At 42.8% G+C, this 25,018-nt stretch overlaps 1 long non-coding RNA gene and 1 pseudogene across 1 annotated transcript; both read left to right on the top strand.

Annotated features, from left to right (window-relative positions):
* The first annotated feature begins 988 nt into the window (after window positions 1–988).
* Window positions 989–4,219, top strand: LOC137849007 (uncharacterized). Its single transcript, XR_011091625.1, has 3 exons — window positions 989–3,336; window positions 3,705–3,898; window positions 4,100–4,219. It is a non-coding gene; the product is annotated as an uncharacterized lncRNA (long non-coding RNA).
* Window positions 4,220–5,144: 925 nt separating this feature from the next.
* The window catches only part of LOC137849006 (kinesin-like protein KIF27), a 35,457-nt pseudogene continuing 15,583 nt past the window's right edge, over window positions 5,145–25,018 (top strand).

Genomic DNA, 25,018 nt, shown 5'->3' with positions numbered 1-25,018 from the left:
GCACTGTCTGATCAGACGAGTGCCTCAGTTCAGGATTGTTCTTGGACAGCTCCAGAAACACCAGGACGATCAGCGCCTTCAGGAACAGATTAATTGGATCTCGAGGCTGTCATAAAACAGGTCCCTGAAGTTTGAAGACTCTTCCAATAGTTTGGGCCAGCAAGGAGCAGCTGTACCTGGCGGCTGCGGTAACTCGGGGCTCAGAGTCTCAGAGAGCGTGCTGAAAGGTGACCCCCCGCTGGCTGCTGGAGGAAGCTGAGGCAGCGTTCAGCTCTAACCTTTGCCTTCTTGGCTGTCATCTTTGCACTCCTGCTGTCAGTGGGTGTTGAGTGTCCTTCCCCCCAGCCTCAGCACGTGCCCTCAGATGTAGGCAGCGTTTAGCAGCTAGAATTCACTCCAATATAAAGAGTACAAATCATGCGTTTTCTGCTTTTGCTTTGGAACTCTTAGCTTGAGGTTTTCCTGCAGGCCATGAGGTTTCTTGCAGCAGCAGGGATGAGTTCTGTTAGCAAGAGGCTGTTCTGTGCTTCGACTGTGGGAAGATGAATGGTTACCCGTGCACCGTTAAATAGAACTTGACACCTAGGACACCGCACTTGCAGCCTGTGGGGTGCTTCAACAAACAGGTAAATCAGCAGAGGCTGTTTTGCAGCCGGGGTGATGCTGGGTGATTAAAAAGCAGGGGCAGAACAAGGAGTTTCTAGTGTTTGTTCTTGCTTGTCATCTGACTCTCCACTTCCACTGTTCGTTAGAAAAAAGAACAAAAACAAAACAAAACAAAAAAAAAAAAAAAAAACAAAAAAAAACAAGGGGTAAACATCTTAATATCTTTATTATAAATGGAAGGCACAAAACAGACCAGCTACAGAGACTGTCCAAGAGAAATACTTGGTGCTTTATAAACAAACAAGGAAGTACCCTTAGGTGGGTGTGATAATCCTCCTCTAATGCGTTTTTGGAGTGCAAAAATAGATTTGTTCTTGCTCTTCTCTCCAGGACAAAGGCAGAATAGGCAACTGCAAAGTTAGACCAGGGAGGTCAGTTTGTTCCATACTGAGAAAGACAAGCCTGTAAAACAAACTAGACAGATTTTCTTGGTACTATTCATCTTCCTTCAGCAAAGGCAAAGCTTATGACACTTGTTGGTGTGTATTTCCAGACCCCCAGCTACTGGCACTGTAGCGCATCTCTAATTGTTTGGTAGAAAAGGTTCAAAATCTCTTAATGCAAACATTTTTCCAGCACCCTGGAGCAAAAAAAAAGAAATCTAATAATCTTACCAACTTCTATTACAGACCTGCTGAATGCACCAGAGTTACTCATTTTTATTCAGGCTTTCAGGGAGAACTTCAGCTGGTTTAGCGCCCGGATTGCCGTGTTAGCAGGTGTCAGTTTAAAAAAAAAAAAGCTTTTGAGGTCCTTTTTAAAATGAGACTGCTTTTTTGGAATTTAGGGCTGCGAGGTATGCTTGGTTTTGCTTTCTTCCTATTCCTTAGACCAGATCTATTCAGATTCTGAACAGTGTTCCCGGTCTGTTCAGGAAACTGGAAGGCAACAAGCAAAATGATGAGCTCCTTGGGCAGTCAAAAGAGCTAAATCTGGAGAGTGTTTTGAGTCAAACTTCCATGCTAAGGAGCACCAGTAATTGTTAGAAGTAGATGCAGAGGAACCTGCATGGCACTGGGTGTGTTTCTGAAGGTGCTAAAGGTGTGAAGTGACGATTCCTATCCATAGTAAAGAAGAGAAGGAAAGCTTGCACTTAACTACTGTTTTTATTCCCTTTGCCCAGCAGTCAAAAGCAGTAACTAATATGAGAAGCCAACTTTTCCTCTCTTTATCTTAGATTTGGGAAAATTCCCTGCCAAAAAAATATTTCCTGGAAAATTCACTAGTGTTTGTGTGAGTAAAAGGTTCCAACCTTTGATTATTAATTTGTAAGAACTATTTCATCCACTTTTGTCCAGAAGAGTCAGAAATAATTTGCACAGAAATGTGCAGCGTTTTAATGAAAGGATTCAGAATCACTCTAATTTGAACTTTATCTGGTCTGGTTGCAGGTTTTGTGTTTAGTGTCTTTAAAAAAAATAATAATTAAAATTTCTGACTTCATCTCAGAAAAAAGAAAAAAAAATGCTTGTGGCTAAATAAAATCTGTTGCAGCTCTGCTCATCGAAAAATCATTGGCTGTTAAATTGGACCTAAGTCGTCTTCTCTAACCTTTCATGATCCTGAAGCAATGGATGAGGATGGATATATGGATTAGGGAACAGCACCTGGTGGCAAACCTGTGGTATTTGCTACAGCGCAGAAAGAAAAACCCAATTGCTTCCAAAAAATCCAACTAATTCAAAATCCTTGGCATCATGCAGTCATGCCACTGGCAAAGTGAGCATTCCCCTGCCTCTCAAAGCTTGCTGTACCCTTGATCTGCTGTCTTCCTGCTGTTAATTGATTGCAACTCTACGTGTCTGATCAGGGCTACGAGTTGTTCTCGCTATGGAGATCATACAACATATACTGTGCACGCTTGTGTGTATAGATCTGTTTATCCTGTATGCATGTACATACGTCTGCATATTTGTGTGGTGGCCCCCAGATCACTCATGTTACAAAGCATCGGCCTCGAAGGCATACTCATCAAAATCTTTTGTAGAGCCTCCATTTTTTTCTAGTTCCCTCAAAATGAGAGAATTTTTACGCGCTCTCTGTGTCGAAAAGGCAAAAATTCTGATTTTCACTGTCGCTCTCGCTAACTTTCTCTCACTCCCTCCTCGTGTGTGTATAAACACAGATGTGTGTATGCGTATGCACATCTGTGGATTTATATGCACTGGTATGTTTTTTGCTGTACAGGTAATAAAGACGGGGAAAGGTTTTTGTGTTTTCTTAATAGGTGAAGAAATCTTGAAGACCAGAGATTGGAACATACCGAATTTTAAATTAAAAAAAAAAAAAAAAAGTTAAATTGTCCGGCTGTGGAAGATGGAGCCTCATTTTTGCAGCCACTTTGAATCACGAGTTCATCTCTAAATGTGCTGGGTTTTTTGTTTTTGTTTTGTTTTGTTTTTTGGTTTTTATTTTTTTGAAGAGCTAACTAACCCTGGCTGTCTCCAGTCTGAGAGAGCATTCAAATGGACTTGCTTCCTCTATTAGTTATAAGCTGTTTAAAAGCACATCCTATGTTTGAATTGTGGATGAGAGGTTCCCTTGGCAAAGTGAGGAGGAAAATTCTTCCTACCCCTTTATTATTAATTCACGGATTCAGTCTTGGTTTGGCCTACAGGAGAAGTTAACTGGAAGTCTTTGAAGATCGATAACTTTGCTGAGGTTGTCCAGGTAGGTGAAATGGAAGACCCACAGTGCCTGGAACGTGCTGTTTAATGCATCCTAACTGTGTTCTAGAGAAGTTATTTGTAGCCAGAGTTGATTATTGACTTGCATGTATGATCAGGTGGTTTTTTAAGGAGTGACTCCGTTTTCAGGCTTCCAGATGTGCTCCAAGTCATCTTACTGAGGATGTGGAAGAGAACGCTTGCTGACAAAGCTCCTGGCAGCTTAACGGAACTTTCATATTTAGTTAGTTCATGTAACAGCTGATTTCAAGGCTTTGCTCTCTTCGAGAGACTGATAACTTGATTTGATCAACTGAAGAAAGCTGGAAAAATGTTGGTTCCTCATTATTTTTCACTTGTTACTTTCTTTAGGGTTACTTTTCAAAAGAAGATTTCCCTGCTCACAAGCCAGTAGAAGACTTTCAGCCCAAGCAAGGGTGAAGACAGCTCTCTCCAAGAGCAGAGGAAGGCCCTGTGGAGAGAAGCCGAGCTTGTTAGCAGAACTCGTCGGCATGTCTAAACAAGGAGACGATTGCTACTTCTATTTCTATTCTACCTGTACCAAGGTATGGCTGGCTTTCCTTTGCTTTGCTTTTTTTTCCCATTTTTTTTCAGGAAGGAGTAGATTAGGAGGAGGAAGCACGCTGGTCTTTGGTTAACTTGAGAACCAGATAGATTCTGAATTCAGTTGTAGCAACATTAGGCAGCAGCATGGCCATTTTTGAGGCTGTACTCTATTTTCCTCGTTGGTTTCCTTTTGGTTCCAGGGAGACAAATGTGCCTACCGCCACTGCGAAGCTGCTCTGGGCAATGAGATGGTCTGCAAGCTGTGGCAGGAGGGTCGTTGTTTCAGGAATGTCTGCCGATTCAGACACATGGAAATTGACGTGAGTGCCTAACGATGTGTTCTCAAAATCAATCAACAAAAGCATTTTTCAGTGCCGTAGGTGTACTGATTGTGCTTTTGCAGGATAGATTTGTTTGCTTCAAAATCATACTGGTTTCTGTTACCAAGAGAGGGGGTGGGAGGAAGCAGAGGAAAATAAAATCAATGCCTTAGGTATGTCTTAGCAAGATATATATATATTTTTATTAGATGCTGACAGTTTTCTCAACAGATGCAGAATAGCTGTTAAATAGACTGCTAAAACCTGCTGGAGCAGGGGGGTAATAAACAGGCTGTTCTATCGTCATGGGAGCAGGCTTGATAATGAACTCTCAGGTCTCTTCTGACCCACAGTCCTTCTGATAACGCTGTTCTAGCTGCCTGGGGTAGGAAGTGGGGAAAGTTAAAGGTGCAGAAGAACTAAGTCTCCAAGAAGTAGTTCTAGACAGGGTTAACCTAGGCAATTTCAGATGTTCTTTTTCCCTCTGAATAATGTTAGTATAATCCTAGGTGTATTAGTTTAACCCACCCTCAACTGGTGTCTGAGAGTGCCTGTCTTCTCTAACTGAATGATGACAAATCTAAATGTGCATAGTGGTTCCAGCTTATGCAAACTTTGTGAATATGCCCAGAAATACTCCACTGAACTGAGAAACTGACCTTTGGAATGATGTTTCAGCACTGTGTTGTGACAGCTGTCATGATCTGGAGCTGCGCATCTCTTTGCAAGCCTCAGGTGCATGTTATCACGAGCTTTTCTTTCTTTCTGTCTTCAGAAAAAGTGCAGTGAGATTCCTTGCTACTGGGAGAACCAGACGGGAGGCTGTCAGAAAGCCAACTGTGCTTTTCATCATGCAAAGGGACGTTACATCGGTGGACAATTCTTCCCACCAAGCAAGAGTGAGTTTAGGTCCTTTTTCTTGAAGCGCTGAAGACTTAATTTGGAGTATTACTTAGTGGGTGCCAATCCTGTAGGGGGCATCAGGTAACTGTTCATTTGTGAGTACAGGAAAAGGTCTGCAGTCATAGGTGTACTGCACCGAGTGTACTGCTGGTGTTTGTTTTCTGCTTTCGTGCTCAGCTTCTCTTGGCTTTGTGTGATGTTTGCCTTGCAGTTTGCTTCCTGTTGTTTCATCTTTTGCTGGGTGGTAGGGAGATTTGTTGTTGTTCGAAGGGAAGTCATTGTTGACGGTGTAAACAGTGATGGGATAGGCAAAAGGAGATGATGAATTCATTGTCTGTGCGGGTTATCTGCCTTTCCTACCACCTCTTTGCTAAATTGTGGTCAAAGTTTTAAACTGTCATATTACCGATGATCCTCCTCTTCCTCTAGCTACACTGCCAAGTCCGCCTGAGTCCGCGGACGATGCTTTGAAAGTGGCTCAGATGTCACTGCAGCAAAACAAACTTTCTGTCCAGTCAAATCCCTCTCCACAGCTAAGGGGGTGATGAAAGTGGAAAACTCTGAAAATGTCCCAAGCCCTACACACCCTCCAGTTGTAATCAATGCTGCAGATGATGATGAAGATGATGATGGTGAGCATGTTTTGGTTCTTGGAAGGAATTTGTGCTGTAAATGATTGTGTAAATCTTTGGTTCTTGAAGGAATCTGTGCTGTAAAGGAATGTAGAAATCACAGATGACCTGAGGTCTGACTAGCGATAGGGCAGGCAGTGTGGCCAGGTCACTGGTGGCTTTGTCTGGCAGTCAGTGGACAGAACCTGAAACGTTGGAGGAAAGCTTAGAACCACTCCTGGCTTTAGCTGGTCTGTTGTGTAAAGTTCTATGTGAAACTAGGAAGGAAATTTCTTTTTTCTGTCTGAAGAGCAATGTGTTGTGTAGTACTTAAAGCTGCAGAGAGAATCTAGAGTCCTAGATGTTTTGTCCTAGTGTATTCTACTTAGGAGTTCATCAGGTCAATGTAGCTCTTTAAAAAACAAAACAAAACAAAAGAGCAACAAAGTTTTTTATATGAAGCATGGGCTGAAGTGTCACTGCATGAGCTACGTAATCATGAACAATCTGGTCTATGCATAACTGAATAGATTTTTCCCCTTCAGACCAACTTTCTGAGGAAGAAGAAACTAAAACTCCCGTCCAGCAACCAGCTGTGGAAGGCAAAAATGGATTACGGGTGATTTCCACTCGCAAAGGCAGTTCTACTGCTACTAAACAAGGTATTCCAGCACCTTAGTAGGATAAATCAGAAGAACTTGACAGTTAACTCAAAAGCAGTGTGGTGTAAAAACACAACAAAATGTAGGGGTGCTGAATGGACTCGGTTATTTCCATGATCTCATTTCTGCCATGAATACCATCATGTGCCCATTGGGTCAGAAAGGTGAACTCCTTTTCTTTACTTTTGGAGAACAAAACAGGGCCACAGCGTGGAGTTGAAATGGCTGCACGTGCAGCCTTGCAACCACTGTTGATAAGCCATATCTAACGATAGAGGGATCTAATATCGTGTAAATGGATTAAAATTAAAACTACATTTTTAAGCCTGAAGGATGAAAGGAGGGGCAAAATGCCCTTGGTTCTCTGGCTCTTTCACTTGTGAGGAGTGTTGCCAGGCTTTATTCTAAATACTTCAGAAAGTTGCTGAGCGCTAAGAAGCCTGAGGAGCTGTGGTCCTCAGTGAGTGCCTCTAAGCCAGTCTCATGAACTGTTTCCTATTTTCAGAGGGCAATCTGAATTTTGGAATAAAAACACTTGAGGAAATCAAATCTCAGAAGATGAAGGAAAAAAATAAGAGACACAGTGGTGAGTTAGTACAGTCAGTACTTTAGGTGTTAGCTGAGCACGTGTTTCGATGATAGATGGTGGCAAATAAGCATGTTAGTAATAGACACAAGGAGACAGCGTGTGGGAAGATGCTCTTTTCAAAGTTCTTGGAAATCTGTGGCTTTATTAGTTTAGTTGAAGATGGAAGTGGTTCAAGAGGAACTGAGTTGTGTTTTTGGGCTATTCAGCGTATTTTCCTTGAAACAGTAGATCACCGTATTTAAAGCTATGTGGTTATTCCACAAATGCTTGAAAGTCTGCTCCTAACGTCAGCCTAGAGTCCTAAATTGTGATGTGCTGCTCATTTCTTTGTGGTGTTTGAACATTTGCCAGTTAACTGTAAATTCATGCATGTATAAAAAGCTGTACGCAGACCAGGAAGCTGCTGATGCTCCAACTGAGTTTCTGGGTGTGCATTACGCTCCTCTTAACATGTGTGTTGGGGGCTTACAGCAGTGCTTACAGTAGAGCTATTTGACCTGCAGTGTGGGTTAAGGTGGGTAACATAGAAAAGGGATTCGGTGTTACTGAAACACTGGATATGTTACTTTTATCATAGTTAGCTTTGTTACATCATGTCTAAAACTAGACTGAAGCTCTTCAGGGCATTGTCCTGTCTTCTGTTTCTGAGAAGTACTTAAATGCTTTAGGGAACTGAAGCTAGAAATACACCCTTTTGTTTCAGTCATTTCACAGTTTAGCTTTCTAAATGTCTCTTTGTTTATCAAGTCTTTAGGGTGGAGTAAGCTCTGTGTACTTACAAATTGCTGCATCAGACATGCTAAAGCAGTGTTCCATGTCATTAGTGGGACCGACTTGGTCTTATCTGTTGTTTTAATATAAAAATCTGAAATAATCCATTCACGTATGCTGACATGGTTTGTAGAAAAGCATGACCTACAAATGAGTAAAGCACTAAATAAATAAATAAATAAATTACTACTTGCTAGAAATAACCATTGCTATAATGTTGCCTTAAAATTATATGGTACATGTATATAATGCTCATCTTCTGTTGGTGATGCATGAATCTGAGTAACAGGTACTTTTGGCTGCAGGAGCTGTGTTCACAACTCTTACTGCTTGGAGCAGACTGCACAGAGAGTTGCACTAACAGCCTGCTAGTGATATGCAGATCAGAAAGTTGGGAAACTGGGTCATTTATGGGAGCTGTCAATCCATGCCATGATGGTGTTGCAACTTGGATTATTGAGGGCTCTTTTTGTAACGGGGTTACTTACTTCCTTGACACATTAGTGAAAGTCTTCTCTCAAGACTGTGGCTCTTGCTAATATATAACACAAATGGAAACAATTTCAAATACTTGCCAGCAGGCTTTGCTTCCTTTTACCTTCATGCGGATTTTTCCTGTAGCCTATGTAGTAGGGAATATTGTGTTCAGATAAATAGGGTTTGGGCAACAGGCTGTTATTTACTTCCAATATTTTACCGCACTTCAAAACTCTTCCTTGAAAACTACTGTAGAAGTTGAAATAATGCTTCAGGTCATAGTTTGATCTGTGGAATTATGAAACTCCTTGTGGTATTTGATTAAGGAGGCAGTGGGGAGGCATTGGGGAGGCAAGAACAATCCCCAGACAAGGACTGTATATCTCGAAACAAGATGCTGCAACTCATGATAAGGAAGCGGCAGACAGACAGAGAAACAAATGGAAGGACTATAAATCTCAAAACTGGACATTGGAATTCATTATAAAGATACAACAAATGGAAGAATTAGCAACAACCAGCGCTTGCAATTAAGAAACATGCCAGCTCAGCAGATTCCTGACCAAAGGTGAAAAGTACACTGTGAGGAAGACTCGGGGTCTTCCTCCCAAAGACCCCTGCCCACGTCCCAAAGACCCCTGCCCACAATTCTTGGGAGGCTCTACGCAGGCGCAAGGTGTCAAAAGGCTAATTAGCATGAGAAGCGAGGGAAGGCGGGGATAGGTAAGGAATATGTATAGGCGCTTGTAGAATATTGATAGATTGATTGTATAAATTCAAGACTGCTTTCCGCCTTGGGTATGCACGATAGGTGGAGAGATCCCCTGTGCATCATCCAGCGCTGCAATAAAGAATATACCACTTCAAGGAATTTCGGCTTTGATCTTTGAATCATATTTGAACACTTTCTTTCTGTGATCAAAAAGCTTCCTTAAACACAGCCTCAAGCTCAATTACACCAGTGTGTTTTTAATTTTCTACGGCTGGTTATTTCTATAGCAATACAGAATAACACTGCTCATAATTCCTGAGGTGGGGGGAACTATACCAGCCTCTGAAAGGGTGCTAGCAAGCACCTCTAATTAGCTGAAAGCTTTTGAGGTATCAGCCCATTGTTTTTTCAGGGAGGGGGGAATGGGAGCCATACTTTGAAACTGAAGTGCTAGGTGCTTAATAAAATGGGTCTGCCAGAATTGTAGGTGTGGTGCTAAAATATGAAGCCTGGCATGGTGGTAGGCCTTGGTGAATCACTGGATCCATCTTTAGGTGTTGCAGAAGTGGGATAATTTGATCCTGCTGTAATATGAATAGTATTGAAATGTCCTACCAACTGAATTAGCAATGTTAACAACTATCTGCGACTCAACTAGAAAATAACCTGCAATCTCATGTATTTGCAATTCACTTTATAAACTCATTGCCATCCATTATGATGATGATGATGTAGAAACACCGAATTCAGGAATAAGGTTTTGTAAATTGATATCATGTTGTCACTGTAGTATTTCAGTGAATTGGAACAGCAGAATTCCATGGGTAGTACTTGTTAAATGTACTTGTCAGCTGGGCTCTTAATTGCATGCCAACTACGATAAGACAGCAAAGGTATACTTACTGGTGTATTTATATTGGTGTATTTATAGACGAAAGAAGGGAGTTTGCAGCCACTTTATGTACCTGTGTAGAGGTTCAGCTACGTGTAATTGTTTTCAGATTGTATGTGCAAAAAGAAGGATTTGGCAGCATTAGCCACTGCTGCCACTGTACAAATAAAGACTGTTGTGCCGTTGTACTGTTTACATTAACTATAAATACACCACAGTAGAGAGAGACTAGAAATTCCAAGCTTTTACTGAAGAGTCATACTATAGTTCTTTTTTTTTTTTTTTCTTAAGCCAAGCACAGCAGGGAGTCTGCAGACAAAACTTTGAGTGTTGTCTGCTTTAGAGCAACATCCAGCATCATAAGTTCTTGTGGAACATGACTGAGCACTTTTATCTGGTGCTTTTTCTTGCTGTAAAGATGCACCTGTAATCTTTTCTCTGAGCTTCAAGTTTCAACATATTTTGTGTCCAGCTAGTAAGAGCATGAAGTCTCTCAACTTTAACTAATTTCCTCAGCTGGTTAACTATATAGTTATTTAGCATTAAAATATTTGTCAATGTATGCACACGTGTGCATATGTGCACAGTCTTGTCTGCACAAAAATCCAAATGTATCCTGTTCTGTCATTTAAAGAGTGACAAATATGAATTACTTATGATGTAGATATGATTGACCTGTATTTTCTAGATACATAGTTGTGGTCTGATCAGCTAATCTGAATATCAGCATCAAGTAGATTCACAGCTCAATGGCCGTTTTCTCCTAAGAATGACCAGCTTCATTTTCTCTTCTTTTGAGAGAAATGGAGTTGAGTAACTTTGTGTGATGAGAATGCTCTTTTCTGTAACCTTTTTGTCTCCTGTAAACTTAAGAGTAGAGCATGGTTCTTTCATCTCTGATAAGTGAAATGACATATTCCTTTTAAATCATTATTTTGGGGAATGGTCTCTGCCATGCTATTGTTGCATGTTGACATACCTGAGTATATATGGAGCACCTATACAATTTTGGACTGGAGAAATTCTGGAGTTAAGTGGTAAAGAGAGCCTGTGGAAACTTCTGCAGAGTCTCATGTTCTTTTGTAATAGTACTTAATAAGGAACAGATTTGTAGGTTATCTAAGCAGATAACTCAAGAACTTGTTTCAAACTCTAAAGATCCCTTTTGAACAGTAATTTCAAGAAGTATGTATTATCTCACTACACCTCTGTCATAATATGTCAGCATATCTAGATGTCTGTTTTCTATGAAATTTGTAATCAGAGATGGATATCATCACTTTCAATACTCTGCTAATTGACCAAACTCTGCATGGAAAAACTGCAGTTGGACAAACATAGATATACCCAGGATCTAGCTTTAATGCTAGGTAAATGATTTGATCTTTAGAATGGTGCCCCAGGGATGTACATGTTGCTTTTAGCTACAGGCAACAACAGAAGGCATAAGTGTTACTTAGTTCTGTCTCCTCCCAACGTATCCTCTGTGTCTTGCTGTAAGAACAGGTGAACTTGATGTTTGTGGACGGTACCAGCTGAAATGCTGGGTTCACCTCCCTGTGGAGAAAACTGCTTGCTGAATCTCCAGTGCATTGCAAACAAAATTAAACTTCTTGTAAAAGAAGAGATAAGGCTCCTTACCCCAAACTGGAGCTTGCGTATGTGTATTATCTACTTCATTTTTAAATTGTGTTTGTCAGGCTCTGGGGATGGCATCTGAAATAGTTTTTAAGCACTAAATTATTCTATTCTATTCTATTCTATTCTATTCTATTCTATTCTATTCTATTCTATTCTATTCTATTCTATTCTATTCTATTCTATTCTATTCTATTCTATTCTGTCTATTTCCACCCAGAACATGAAGACCAGCTTCTTGTAGAGCCACCTTTTTTCCACAAAATCTCTCAAGAGCGAATGTATTAGCCTAAAATGTGTTTGGTAGACAGTTTTTTTTTGTTTTTTTTTTTTTTGTTTTGTTTTTTTTTTTTTTAATGTAATTCTTCTTTAGTTACCTAAGGTAATACAGTGTAGTCGGTTAAAATATAAATAAATTATACTGTATCTTTTTGATTTCTCCCTCATTCCCCCAATTCCAGCCCTGTCTTATGCTTTCTGAGCCAAAAAAAAACCACTTCTGTGGTTTAATGATATGAATTATTGCTTGTTTGATCAAACAATGTTTTCATTCTACCTTCTGTGCTACTTTCCCAGGAAACTGATAATTAAAAGAAGCCAGCTCCCTAGAATTTCAGACAATGGCAATGGAATCTGCTCTAATCAGTTCAGTCCCTACCACTGCATCTCGTTTTGCCTTACTACAACTGGAAAGTGATACTGATTCAGAGCCTGGAAAAGGCAGAAGTGGCCGACGTGCTGGTAAATCTCTAGCTTCAGGGTGTAGATCTATAAATGTGAAGAAAAGAGAGAAAAGAAGAAAAAGGAGAGAACAGCAGCAGAGTGAGGTCAATGATGTAAAGGGATTGTATTTTCAACAGTGAGTAAGGTTGTTGTCTCATCAAGAGTTTTTGCTGTCCCTGAAAAGTCATTGGTTTTGGTTTTCCCTGTGAAAGAAGAACTACTTAATCGCAGATTACATCTTTACATTGTCCTGTCTTATGTTTCTGAGAAGTACTTACACGCTTTAGGGAACTGAAGCTGGAAATACACCTTTTTGTTTCAGTCATTTCACAGCTTAGCTTTCTAAATGTCTCTTTGTTTATCAAGTCTTTAGGGTGGAGTAAGCTCTGTGCACTTACAAATTGCTAAAGCAGTGTTCCATGTCATGAATGGGACCGACTTGGTCTTACCTGTTGTTTTTCATATACAAATCGGACAGAATCCGTTCGCGTTTTGCTCCTTGAGCTCTGTCGGCATTGTGTCTACAGATGTGTCTGTGTGGACGTGTGCCTGGGCACTCCCGGCGGCTGCTGGGCCAGCAGCTGCGAGCAGTTGTGAGCGTGGCTCGCCTACTTGGAGACCGCTTGTGTTTGAGGGAAAACTCAGCCTTTACCGCTGAGCTCCACCGGAGCCGTAAGGAGACGCTCTCCTCCATGACGAGCGCGGCGATGGAAGCCGCATTTCGCACCCCTGCTTTGACCACAAGCAGACGGCCCCCTCCACCCTGCCCAGGACTCGAGGGCGAGCTGTGCGCATCCCTGGGGGCCGGGGGCTGCCCCCCGCTGCCCTCCGGTGTCCCCTCACACCCATCCCTCAACCCCCGCTCCGCCCGCGCCCTCCTGCCGCGGGGGGCCGCTGTGCGCGGCGGGGCGGCGCCGCCGAAGGTTGCGGCCGTTGCCTAGCGAGGCACTGTCACCAGCAGCTCGGGCGGCCCAGGCGCGGCCCGCCGGCCCCTCAGCCCGCCCGGAAGCTGCCTCCCGCCGCCCGGAGCAGGTTTGGAGCGGGGAGCGACGGGGCCGGGGCTGGGGCTGGGGGGAGCCGCCCCACAGCGCCGCTGAGCCGGCATTTTGCTTGGTGTTTGTTTGAGGAAGTAGGAAATGGGATCTCTCCCCTCCTCCGCCCCTCCCCTCCCGCGACTAGTTTGGGTGTCATTTTGGGAGGGGGGGGCGGGGGGGGCGAGTCAGTAAGTTTTCAGTATGTGCTCGTGATTGCCGTGCCCTTTCTGAAATGAGCAGGATTTCAGGCTCTTGCTTCTCTTTCTTGGTTTCCCTTTGCTCTGTTCTGTACAACAAGGCTTTTTGTCAGCTTCCAATGTTTCTCAGCTCTGAATGGACAAGCCCTCAATGCAAATGGGTGTGAGTGAAATGCCAAAACTCTTCTCTTTGCAACCACAGAAGACTTGTGTTTCAATCTGGTTGCATTTTCATGCAGGCTGAATTTGATGTGCTTAGCTGGTGAGTCCTGCCAGTTGGGTAACAGAGCAAAAAGGCTGCGTGGGAGTTGAGCAAGAAGGAAGTTCAGCAAACTTTCCTTTGCATGGCAAAGCCTCCTTGACTGAGAATCAGCAAGAGCAGAAGATGTGTTTGGGATCCGGCAGCATTTGATACCCATCGAGACTTTGGAGTGTTTCTGGTAGACATTTGTAAAGAAATCCTATTCGATGCTTCTTCTTGTGCTTCAGAATTAATAGATGGGGGGCAGTATAAGGAACCATGGTTGCTGAAATATATAACTAATAAAAAATAGTTCCATATGGGCATAAAGAGACGGATTAAAATCAGAGGAATGCTTGGTGTGTAGTAATCACAACTATTTAAAATCATACCCACCATGTAAGCAACACGACAGCTTTCTGTGCTTCTGAAATTCTAAATACTTGGCCCTTGTAAGCAGAAGATGGCTTTCAAGCACGTGTGTGTCTATAGGTATAAATTCAGGATAAAAAGGTTTTGTTTGAATAATTTCTGTTGCTTATGCATCGGTACTGTAGCAGTGAGAAAATAAGGTTCATTGTAAGTCTATGCTTTATCAAGAGTTCATTAACAAGATCTTACAATATTGTTGCTTCATCCGGCAGTATAACATCCAAACAGAAAGTCTGACCACTTTCAGACCAAAGGTTAAGTCTGCTAGCTTAGAAGGTAATAGAAGCAAAATTAGTTTCTGCACTGGTTTAACAGTTGTTAACATATCTGCTTTTTTATCACAGTTCCTTTCCAGGGTGTAATGATGCTTATGTATTCTTTGGGAAACTCTTCAACATTCTGTTTCAGCAGGGAGTTAATTCTTTATTATTTAACTCGGAGAACATTTTTTCTTAGGTGCAGAAAATTGCAAATGAGGTGAACAGAGGAATTGTAACAGATCTCGTAATGACTTCCTGAATACCGAGTGGGGAGCACAGAGATGGAGGCCGGCATGGAGGAGATCCTGGTTAAAGTTGCAGTAAGGGTCAGACCTCTGCTTTCCAAGGAAGTACTTCATAACCACCAAGTATGCGTGAGATTAGTCCCAAATACACAACAAATAATCATTGGGAAAGACCGTGTCTTCACTTTTGATGTTGTATTTGGCAAAAACTCAACCCAAGAAGAAGTTTATCCAGTTTGCATTAAACCTCTTCTAGTGTCTTTGGCTGAGGGATATAATGCTACAGTATTTGCATACGGACAGACAGGTTCTGGGAAGACTTACACCATTGGAGGTGGTCACATTGGTACGTTGTAAAAAGTCTTTTTTTGTGTGTGTGTGAACAATGTAGTTCTGCAAATTAAGTATTTAATACATAACAGATGATGCTTGAGAATTTTTAAGAGATAATGAAAAAATGTATAGCAAAAAAAGACATATATATTCCAAAGTTTATGTGATGGTTGTGTTCTAAACACAAATTCTGTGTCCGTTAGGCTATACCAAAAGTATGAGAGAAAAAAAAAATAAAAAAAAATTAAAGTGCTCTTTCCCATTCTCTATTCTAACAGGCAACTTACACTACTTTCTGAAACACAGTGCTTTAGAAATTTTGGCTACATTTATCCTACTTAGAAAGTATCTGCTTTAGGTAATTGTATGAAGCAAACTCACTCTTGGACTTTTTTCAGAGTCTGACAAAGAGATTTCATAGATAAATTTCATGGAATAGAATCCTAGAAGGGTTTGGGTTGGAAGGGACCTTAAAGATCACCCAGTTGCAACCCCCCGCCACGGGCAAAGATGTCACCCACTAGACCAGGTTGCCCAGGGCCCCATCCAGCCTGGCCTTGAACACCCCCGGGGATGGGGCATCCACTGCTTCTTTGGGCAACCTGTGCCAGTGCCTTGCCACCCTCTGAGTAAAGAATTTCTTCTGAATATCTAATCCAAATCAACCCTCTTTTAGTTGGAAAGCCATTCCTCCTTGTCCTATCATTACACCACCTGCCAAAGAGTCCCTCCAGAGTCCCTCCCCAGCTTTCCTGTAGGCCCCCTTTAGGCACTGGCAGGCTGCTGTGCCTAAAGCCTCTTCTCCAGGCTGCACAACTCCAACTCCCTCAGCCTGTCTTCGTAAGAGAGGTGCTCCATCTCTCTAAGTATCCCTGTGGCCCTCCTGGACTCTCTCAAATACTTCCACGTCCTCGTGCTGGGGGACCCAGAGCTCCAGGTGGGGTCTCACGACAGCAGAGCAGAGGGGGACAATCACTTCCCTCCCCCTGCTGGCCATGCTGCTTTTGATGCAGCCCAGGATATGGTTGGCTTTCTGGGCTGGAAGCACACATTGCTGGCTCAGGTGGAGATTCTCATCATCCAACACCGCCAGGTCCTTCTCCTCAAGGCTGCTCTCAATCTGTTTTCTGTCCAGACTGTAGTTGTGCTTGGAACTGTTCCAGCACAAGTGCAGAACCTTGCATATTGGCCTTGTTGAACTTTATGTGGAATTCAAATTTTGCTTTTTTAAAGGCAGATATCTGAAACTCTACTATTCGACTTACTTGGTATTTCCAAGTCAGTGTTTCTCAAACACCTGAGACTGGAAACTACTATTTTTCTGTATTAGTTCGCAGAAGAATTCTTCAGCTTCTGCATGTATACAATTTTGCTTTCTGACTTTCCCTGAAATCCTGTATCACCAGCTCTGGTTATCTTCCCTTCCGTATCGAGAAGTCACAATTTGTTTGTCTGTTCTGCTGAATAAGAGAGAAGAAGTGGAGTAGCAGGAATTAGAAGACTACCTGGATTTTTCTTGGTCCTTGATTCTGAATTTGAAACCCTGAAAATTATGTATTCGTTCTTTTTGCATAAAGGATTTGAAGTTTTATCATTAATTCATTAGCAAGTTCAAAATATTTTTTTCTTCTAGCGTGATTTTTTACTAATTTAATTTTCTTGTAGTCTCGTACCCGCAGAAAGTAGTAAAGTTCTGTATCATTTCCATGCATTTCTGATCAACAGAAAAGCAAATCTTTACATGAAAACTTGGGAAAACTGAGCTCTTCCTATTCCTTATTATATTGAGTGATAAACCTCGCAGACTTCTCTTTAGTTTTAGTCTTTGTAATTTGTGTGACAGAATGACTGCAAGTATCTGTGACATCTGTGTTTATATTTTAGCATCATTTTCAGAGGATGAAAAAGGCATAATCCCACGGGCTATTCAGGAGTTATTTCAGCATATTTCTGAAAACCATAACATCAATTTCCGAGTGAAGGTATCTTATATAGAGGTTTACGAGGAAGAACTTTGAGATTTATTGGAGTTGGAGACCTCTGTGAAAGATTTACATATCTGAGAAGATGAAAAGGGAAATACAGGTAGGATTTCAGCTCTAGAACTTTGTGCATTTGATTTCTGTTGTGTGCACAAATTATTGTTTCCATCTCTTGAAAAGAGAGCTTACCGATGACTAATACTAGACGAAGTCACGTTTTCAAAATATCAATTCAGTTTAGCTGATCTGAAGCAGCCTTCATTTGAGATTCCTATGAACAATATCAATGTTCCTCCAGAAGCAGCATCAGGTAGTAAGGTAGTACTGTTACTGTTTCTGCAAATTCAGCATAGAAACACAATTGTGCATGATTATTCAGTTGAATGAATGCTTTAAGATTAAGCCTTTGCTTCTCACTTCAAAGTTATATTTGTTAAGCTACTTATGCTGTAAATATCTGCTTCCATTCCACTAAGAACTATGTTCTTAACATAGGCTGGGAGTCACTTTTACTACAAACTTTCAAAATTTCTGTCTTTTTTTTTTTTTTAACTGACAAAGTAAGCTTTGAGCTAGGTTTGCTCATACTTTTTTTCTAGATAGCACTAGGTTGCAAATTGCATAAGACGATGTGTAAACACCTAAGTGTATTCTGTGTATTCTGTTTACAATACTGTTTCAAATGGTGTGACAAAATACACCCATATATTCTATTTCTGCAGGTTTCAGATGTGTTGTACTTCATGCTTTCCACATACTGTTTTATTTTATTTAGCTATGTGCTACGACCTTATAATAATGCAGGCTGGTATGCTTCTGTGATTTGTGTTTATAGATTGACTCTTCATAATTGCAGTAAACTTTTACTGAAAAGTTTAAAATTAATGTAATTATTCTGATTTTCTTTTGGTGTTTGAAGTGATTGTTGGTGCTAAGGAATTCCTAGTAGAATGTGCAGATGAAGTGATGAGCCTGTTGGAAAGTGGCAATGCAGCTCGTCACGCAGGCACAACACAAATGAACGAACACTCTAGTTGATCACATGCCATTTTTACTATCAGTATTTGTCAGAAACAATCTGCAGAGTCTCAAAAAAAATAGTGATCCACAGGATTCATCTTGGAAATCAGTCCAGATGATTGCTTCAAAGTTCCATTTTGTGGATTTGGCAGGATCAGAGAGGGTGACAAAGACTGGAAATACCAGTGAAGGATTCAAAGAATCAATTCAAATCAATAGTGGTTTGTTGGCCTTGGGAAATGTCATCAGTGCTCTTGGAGACCCAAAAAGGAAAAGCGTACATATTCCATACAGGGATGCTAAAATCACTCGCATTCTGAAAGACTCCCTAGGAGGGAACGCCAAGACTGTCATGATAACATGTATAAGTCCATCCTCATCAGACTTTGATGAATCTGTAAATTCGCTCAAATATGCAAACAGAGCCAAAAACATTAGAAATAAACCAGTTGTCAACTACAACCCTGATCAAGACCGGATTGATGAAATGGAACTTGAAATCAGATTGCTCTGAGAAGCTTTGCAGAACCAACAAGTTGGTAATCAGTGTTGACATGACTTAAATCAAGAAAGAACCTGAATCAGTTTGCTAGAAGAACAGCTCACCCAGCTTCAAGTTCAGTGCTTCAGCTACAGAAACTGTTTGGACGAAGCCTTCCCATTCCTGGTTGATTTGAATGATGATGTTAGCTTAAAAAGCAGGAAGCTCTCACCGTGCAGCAAATTGACACTGGAACTGGCACCATGCAAGAGCCCCATCATATCACAATTCTTCAGCTGAGGAGAGAACTAAAGAACTGCCAGGTATTTCATTCTAAGTTGATTGTTTAGGTACCTATGAACAAATCAGGAAAGCTAATGTGTCTGTCTTGTAGGAGGAGGAGATAGAGTTCCAACAAGCTAGAATTTTATAAAATCAACCTATTTTCATTTTTCACACTGAATTCTGGTAAGCCTGTAGATTGTTACCTCGCAATCGCATACACAAATTCTGGCTTTTCTTGGTTCTCATCATCCTAAATTACAGCTCTGTTATTTATTCTTCATTTTTTTTCTCTGGCTTATTGTAAAGCTCTGCTTCCCAGGTTCAAAACAGTGTAAGAGCTGGGTTTAAACTGAAAGATACCCAGGTAAGCATGCCATCCACAGCTCGGAGGAGATGGTTAGGGAGATGCTAAAATAAACAGGGCAATAAAGGCTCTTGAGCAGCTCTTAAGAGTTGTATTTACTTGAAAGATATAGGTTGTACAGAAAAGATAGAGTTGTACAGAAGTATCTGTCTTTAGAATAGTAAGACATAGTGTGTCTATACTTTGCATTTGGCTCCTAAAGGTTTTCTGGAAGGCCAACTACATTTGGAAGTAACCTTCAATCACTACTGGATCACTTACCCAGAAAAACATCTGAAAAAAAATAACATTATAATTTCTTTAATCTTTAGGCTCTTCTTTGAGATGAAAAATGAGGAGGGCCATCCTTATTTTTTTGTTTGAGAAGTGTATTAATATTATGATTGATGCTGAGATTTTACAGCCAAATCTCACAGCACACCTGTGGTGGTTTTACCGTACTGGGCAGCTAAACCCCACAACCGCTCTCTCACTCCCCCTCCTTTAGATGAGGAGGGGGAGAAGTAAAGCAAAGAACAACTCACGGGTTGAGATAAGGATAATTTAATTAAAGGGAAAATAATTATAATAATAAAATAAAGACTACCGAACTAACAATTTAACTAAGGGGAAATAAAAAGGGAAAGGGGAAAGGGAGGGGAAAAAAGGAAAATAAAAAGAAGGGAGGAAAACAAACAAACAAAATAAATGAAGGCTATATGGAAGTGCAGAGGAAAGAAATTACTCTCTACTTCCCACAAATGAGCGATGATTGACCACGTCCTTGAAGCAAGGCCTCAACGCACGCAGCCGGTGTTCGAGAGGAGGACCGACGTCTTCCAAACGAGAGCCCACCCCTCCTCTCTTCTTCCTGTTTTCCCCTTTTATTGCTGAGTGTGACATCACATGGTATGGAATATCCCTTTGATTGGTTTAGGCCAGCTGCCCTAGTGATGTTTCTCTCCTCAACTTTTGCCCACCCCCTAGGAGGGTTAGAGAAAGGCCTAATACTGTGCCACTGCTGCTCAGCAGCAGACACAACACTGGTGTGGTAACACTGCTGTTCCAGCTACAAGTACAGCGTACGGCACTGTATGGGCTGCTGCTGGGAAAGTTAACATTCCAGCCAGACCCAATACAACCTCCACCCCTTATTCCATAACATTTGTGTCACACTCAAGTTCTTGTTGCACTGCCCGGCTCCTTGCAATGATGACCTGTCGTTGATCCTACAGCATCTTCCTACAACATATAACTTAGATTACAGATTAGTTTTCTCTCAGTGTCAAATCTCCTTGAGGCACACACTTGATATCCCCATTCCTTTGCATGACCCACCAGGTATACCCTGGTCCTTGGGCGAAGACAATCCCACGAGTGGGTTTGCCTTTTCCCGAGGCAGGAGCAACCCACACTGCCTTCCCCATCCACCTTCCTACATGCACTACGGGAACTTTAGCTCCTTTCACAGTGTGTAGGGGTTTTGTTTCGGCAGGACCAGCACGGCTGTTAGACCCCCTATTGTTAACTAGCCAAGTGGCTTCTGGTAGATTTGTGTCCCATTGTTTCCATGTCCCAGCACCTAATGCTCGTAACATAGTCTTTAACAGTCCATTGTACCTCTCAACCTTCCCAGAGGCTTGTGGGTGATAAGGGATGTGGTATACCCACTCAATACCATGCCTCTTTGCCCAGGAGGTAACAAGATTGTTTCGGAAATGAGTCCCATTGTCAGACTCAATTCTCTCTGGTGTACCATGACGCCACAATACTTGTCTTTCCAGGCCCAAGATAGTATTTCGGGCCGTGGCATGGTTTACAGGGTATGTTTCCAACCACCCAGTAGTTGCTTCTACCATGGTGAGTATGTACCGTTTGCCTTGGCGGGTTTTTGGAAGTGGTCCAATATAGTCAATTTGCCAGGCCTCACCATATTGAAACCCTAGCCATCTCCCCCTGTTCCAGGGAGATTTTACCTTCATGGCTTTCTTGATTGCAGCACAGGTCTCACACTCATGGGTAACCTGTGTGATGGCTTCAATGGTCAAGTCCACCCCTCGATCACGAGCCCATCTGTAAGTGGCATCCCTCCCCAGATGTCCTGATGTTTCATGGGCCCATCGAGCTACAAACAGCTCACCCTTACGTTCCCAGTCTAGGTCCACCTGAGCCACTTCAATTTTCGAAGCTCGATCCACTTCTTCGTTGTTCCGATGTTCTACAGTAGCGCGACTCTTGGGCATGTGGGCATCTACATGACGTACTTTAACATCCAGGTTTCCTACCCGGGCAGCAATATCTTGCCACAGGGTAGCAGCCCAGATAGGTTTACCTCTGCGCTGCCAGTTGCTCTCTTTCCATTGCTGCAGCCACCCCCACAGAGCATTTGCCACCATCCATGAGTCAGTATAAAGATACAATACTGGCCAATTTTCTCTTTCGGCGATATCTAGGGCTAGTTGTATGGCTTTTACTTCTGCATACTGACTCGACTCACCTTCCCCTTCCATGGCCTCCGCAACTCGTCGTATGGGATTCCACACAGCAGCTTTCCATTTCCGATGACTCCCTATCACACGGCAGGATCCGTCAGTAAACAACGCATACTGCTTTCTGTCCTCTGGCAACTCATTGTATGGTGGTGCCTCTTCAGCACGGGTTACCTCTTCTGTTGGTACTCCGAAATCTCTACCTTCCGGCCAGTCCATAATCTCTTCCAGGATTCCTGGGCGATTGGGTTTTCCCATTCGAGCCCGCTGTGTAATTAGTGCTATCCACTTACTCCATGTAGCATCAGTTGCATGGTGTGTAGTGGGAATTTTCTCTTTGAACATCCAATGTAACACAGGTAACCGTGGTGCCAAGAGGAGCTGTGCCTCTGTACCCACAACTTCTGAAGCAGCTCGAACACCCTCATATGCTGTGAGTATTTCTTTTTCAGTTGGGGTGTAATTGGCTTCTGATCCTCGATAGCCCCGACTCCAGAAGCCCAGAGGTCGGCCTCGAGTTTCTTCTGGGGTTTTCTGCCAAAGGCTCCAGGTGAGGCCATGCTCCCCAGCTGCAGTGTACAGTATATTTTGCACAGCTGGTCCAGTACGGATAGGCCCAAGGGCTACTGCACGAGCTATTTCTTGTTTGATTTGTTCAAATGCCTGTTGTTGCTCAGGGCCCCACTCGAAATAGTTTCTCTTTCGAGTCACTCGATATAGAGGATTCACAAGTTGACTATAGCCTGGCACATGCATTCTCCAGAATCCCACGAGGCCTAGGAAAGCTTGCGTTTCTTTTTTGCTAGTTGGCGGAGACATTGCTGTTATTTTATTGATCATATCCATTGGAATATGGCGACGTCCATCCTGCCATTTTACCCCCAAGAACTGGATTTCCTGTGCAGGCCCCTTGACCTTGCTCTGTTTAATGGCAAAACCAGCTTTCAGGAGAATTTGGATTATTTTCTTCCCTTTCTCGAAAACTTCTTCTGCTGTGTTGCCCCACACGAGGATGTCGTCAATGTACTGAAGGTGCTCAGGAGCTCCCCCTTGCTCCAGTGCAGACTGGATCAGTCCATGGCAAATGGTAGGGCTGTGTTTCCACCCCTGGGGCAGCCGATTCCAGGTGTATTGGATGCCCCTCCAAGTGAAAGCAAACTGCGGCCTGCATGCTGCTGCCAAAGGGATGGAGAAAAATGCATTAGCAATATCAATTGTGGCATACCACTTGGCTGCCTTTGACTCTAGTTCGTACTGAAGTTCCAGCATGTCCGGCACTGCAGCACTCAGTGGTGGCGTGACTTCATTCAAGCCGCGGTAGTCCACTGTTAGCCTCCACTCGCCATTAGACTTTCGTACTGGCCATATAGGACTATTAAAGGGTGAGCGAGTCTTGCTGATTACTCCCTGACTCTCCAGTCGGTGAATCAACTCATGGATGGGAATCAGGGAGTCTCGGTTGGTGCGATATTGCCGTCGGTGCACCGTTGTAGTAGCAATTGGTACCTGTTGTTCTTCAACCTTCAGCAATCCTACAACAGAAGGGTCTTCTGAAAGGCCAGGCAAGGTAGACAGCTGCCTAATCTTTTCTGTGCTCAAAGCAGCTATGCCAAAAGCCCACCGGTATCCTTTTGGATCCTTGAAGTACCCTCTCTTGAGATAGTCTATGCCAAGGATACATGGAGCCTCTGGGCCAGTCACAATGGGATGCTTTTGCCACTCATTCCCAGTTAGACTCACTTCAGCTTCCAGTACAGATAGTTGTTGGGATCCCCCTGTCACTCCGGAGATACAGGTGAGTTCTGTCCCTTGGTAGCCTGATGGCATTATGGTACATTGTGCGCCAGTGTCCACTAAAGCTTTGTATTCTTGTGGTTCTGATGTTCCAGGCCATCGGATCCACACAGTCCAATAAATCCGGTTATCCCTCTCCTCTACCTGGCCAGAGGCAGGGCCCCTCTAGTCCTGGCTGGAGCGTCTGCCACTTAATTCTTGCAAATGAGAGGTAGAGGTCTCTTCATCAGGGTCAAGAATAACATCAACTCTTCTACTGCCTCTGGGGTACTGCCCCATGGAAACTGGAGCAGCATTTCTCTTAGGAACCCCTCTTCTTGCTGCTGTATTTCCTTTCAGTTCACGTACCCGAGCAGCTAGGGTTGAAGTAGGTACACCATCCCATTTCCTCATATCTTCCCCATGGTCACGCAGAAAAAACCACAAGGTGCCACGTGGTGTACGTCTTGGGTACTCTCTCTCTTGAGTGCGCGAATGCTGATTCTTAGTGGCTGAAGTATCACTCTGTCCAAATGAGGGGGAATATACTCGTTCCACTCGTTCCACGAGCTTGTCAAGTCCTTTAGACAGTTTCTCCACAGCTGAGACACTGGACTGTAGCGGAGCAGAGAGATTGTCTTCATATTTTTGAAGCTGGCAGGACATATCATACAATGTTGGTCCCATCCCCTCATCCCAGTTAATTGATGCCAGGGTACTGGCATGTGCTGGTGGTGCACTCCGCACAAATCTACGCCACATGGATGTTGTGCACTGGACTTCATCGGGGTCTTGAGGTGTCTGGGCATTGTCCAAATCACTATAAATCATCTCCCGCACAGCTAATTCCCGCAGATGCTGGAGACCTTTATCTATAGTGGTCCACTTGCCGATTTGATATACAATATCTTCCTTATGGGGATATCTTTCTCTCACAGCCGCCAGGAGTCGTCTCCAGAGGCTGAGGGCCTGTGCTCCTCTCCCGATTACTTTGTCGATTACCCTTTCTCTAGAGAGGGATCCCAGCTGCTTGGCTTCATTGCCTTCTAATTGTAGGCTATTGGCCCCAGCATCCCAGCATCGAAGCAGCCAAGTGAGGATGTGTTCACCTGGGCGTCGACCATAATCCTTTCGTATTTCTCGCATCTCACTCAGGGATAAGGATCGAGTGATTTCTGATTCCTTTATGATTTCTGTCTCGTCTTCCCGCTGTTTTTGTGATGGCCCTGCTTTAGAGGTGCCTGCCATTTCCTCTTCTTCCTCCTCCTTAGGAGAGCCTTCTTCCCTTACTAAACGAGCTGATTTCCGTTTCCATTTTTTTGACTTGACTATGGGGGCGACTGATACCATAGTTGGTTGGTCTTTTGGGTCAGCCACATCGTGTGTTACTTGGTCATCATATTCAGAGACTTCCTCCCTCTCTTCAAGTTGCTGGATGATGTTAAACAGTGTTTGATAGGAATAAGCCAGGACCCAGCACAATGCTGCAAGTTGTCGTTCTCCGGCATTATCAGGGTCAGGACATACAACTCTCAAACATTCTACTAATTTTTTAGGATTTAGCACTTGCTCAGGGGTGAAGTTCAAAACTATTGGAGGAGACACTCGTGACAGGTATCTGCTAACATCATCCCACACACCTAGCCACTCACCACAAGACTGTTTCGGGACAGATTCCCAAGTAAGTTTTCTAAACAATCGACTAA

This window comes from Anas acuta, unplaced genomic scaffold (genome assembly GCF_963932015.1).
Source record: "Anas acuta unplaced genomic scaffold, bAnaAcu1.1 SCAFFOLD_114, whole genome shotgun sequence".
NCBI lineage: Eukaryota > Metazoa > Chordata > Aves > Anseriformes > Anatidae > Anas > Anas acuta.
Note: the sequence above shows the minus strand (reverse complement) of the source record. Positions and strands in the feature narration are given on the sequence as shown.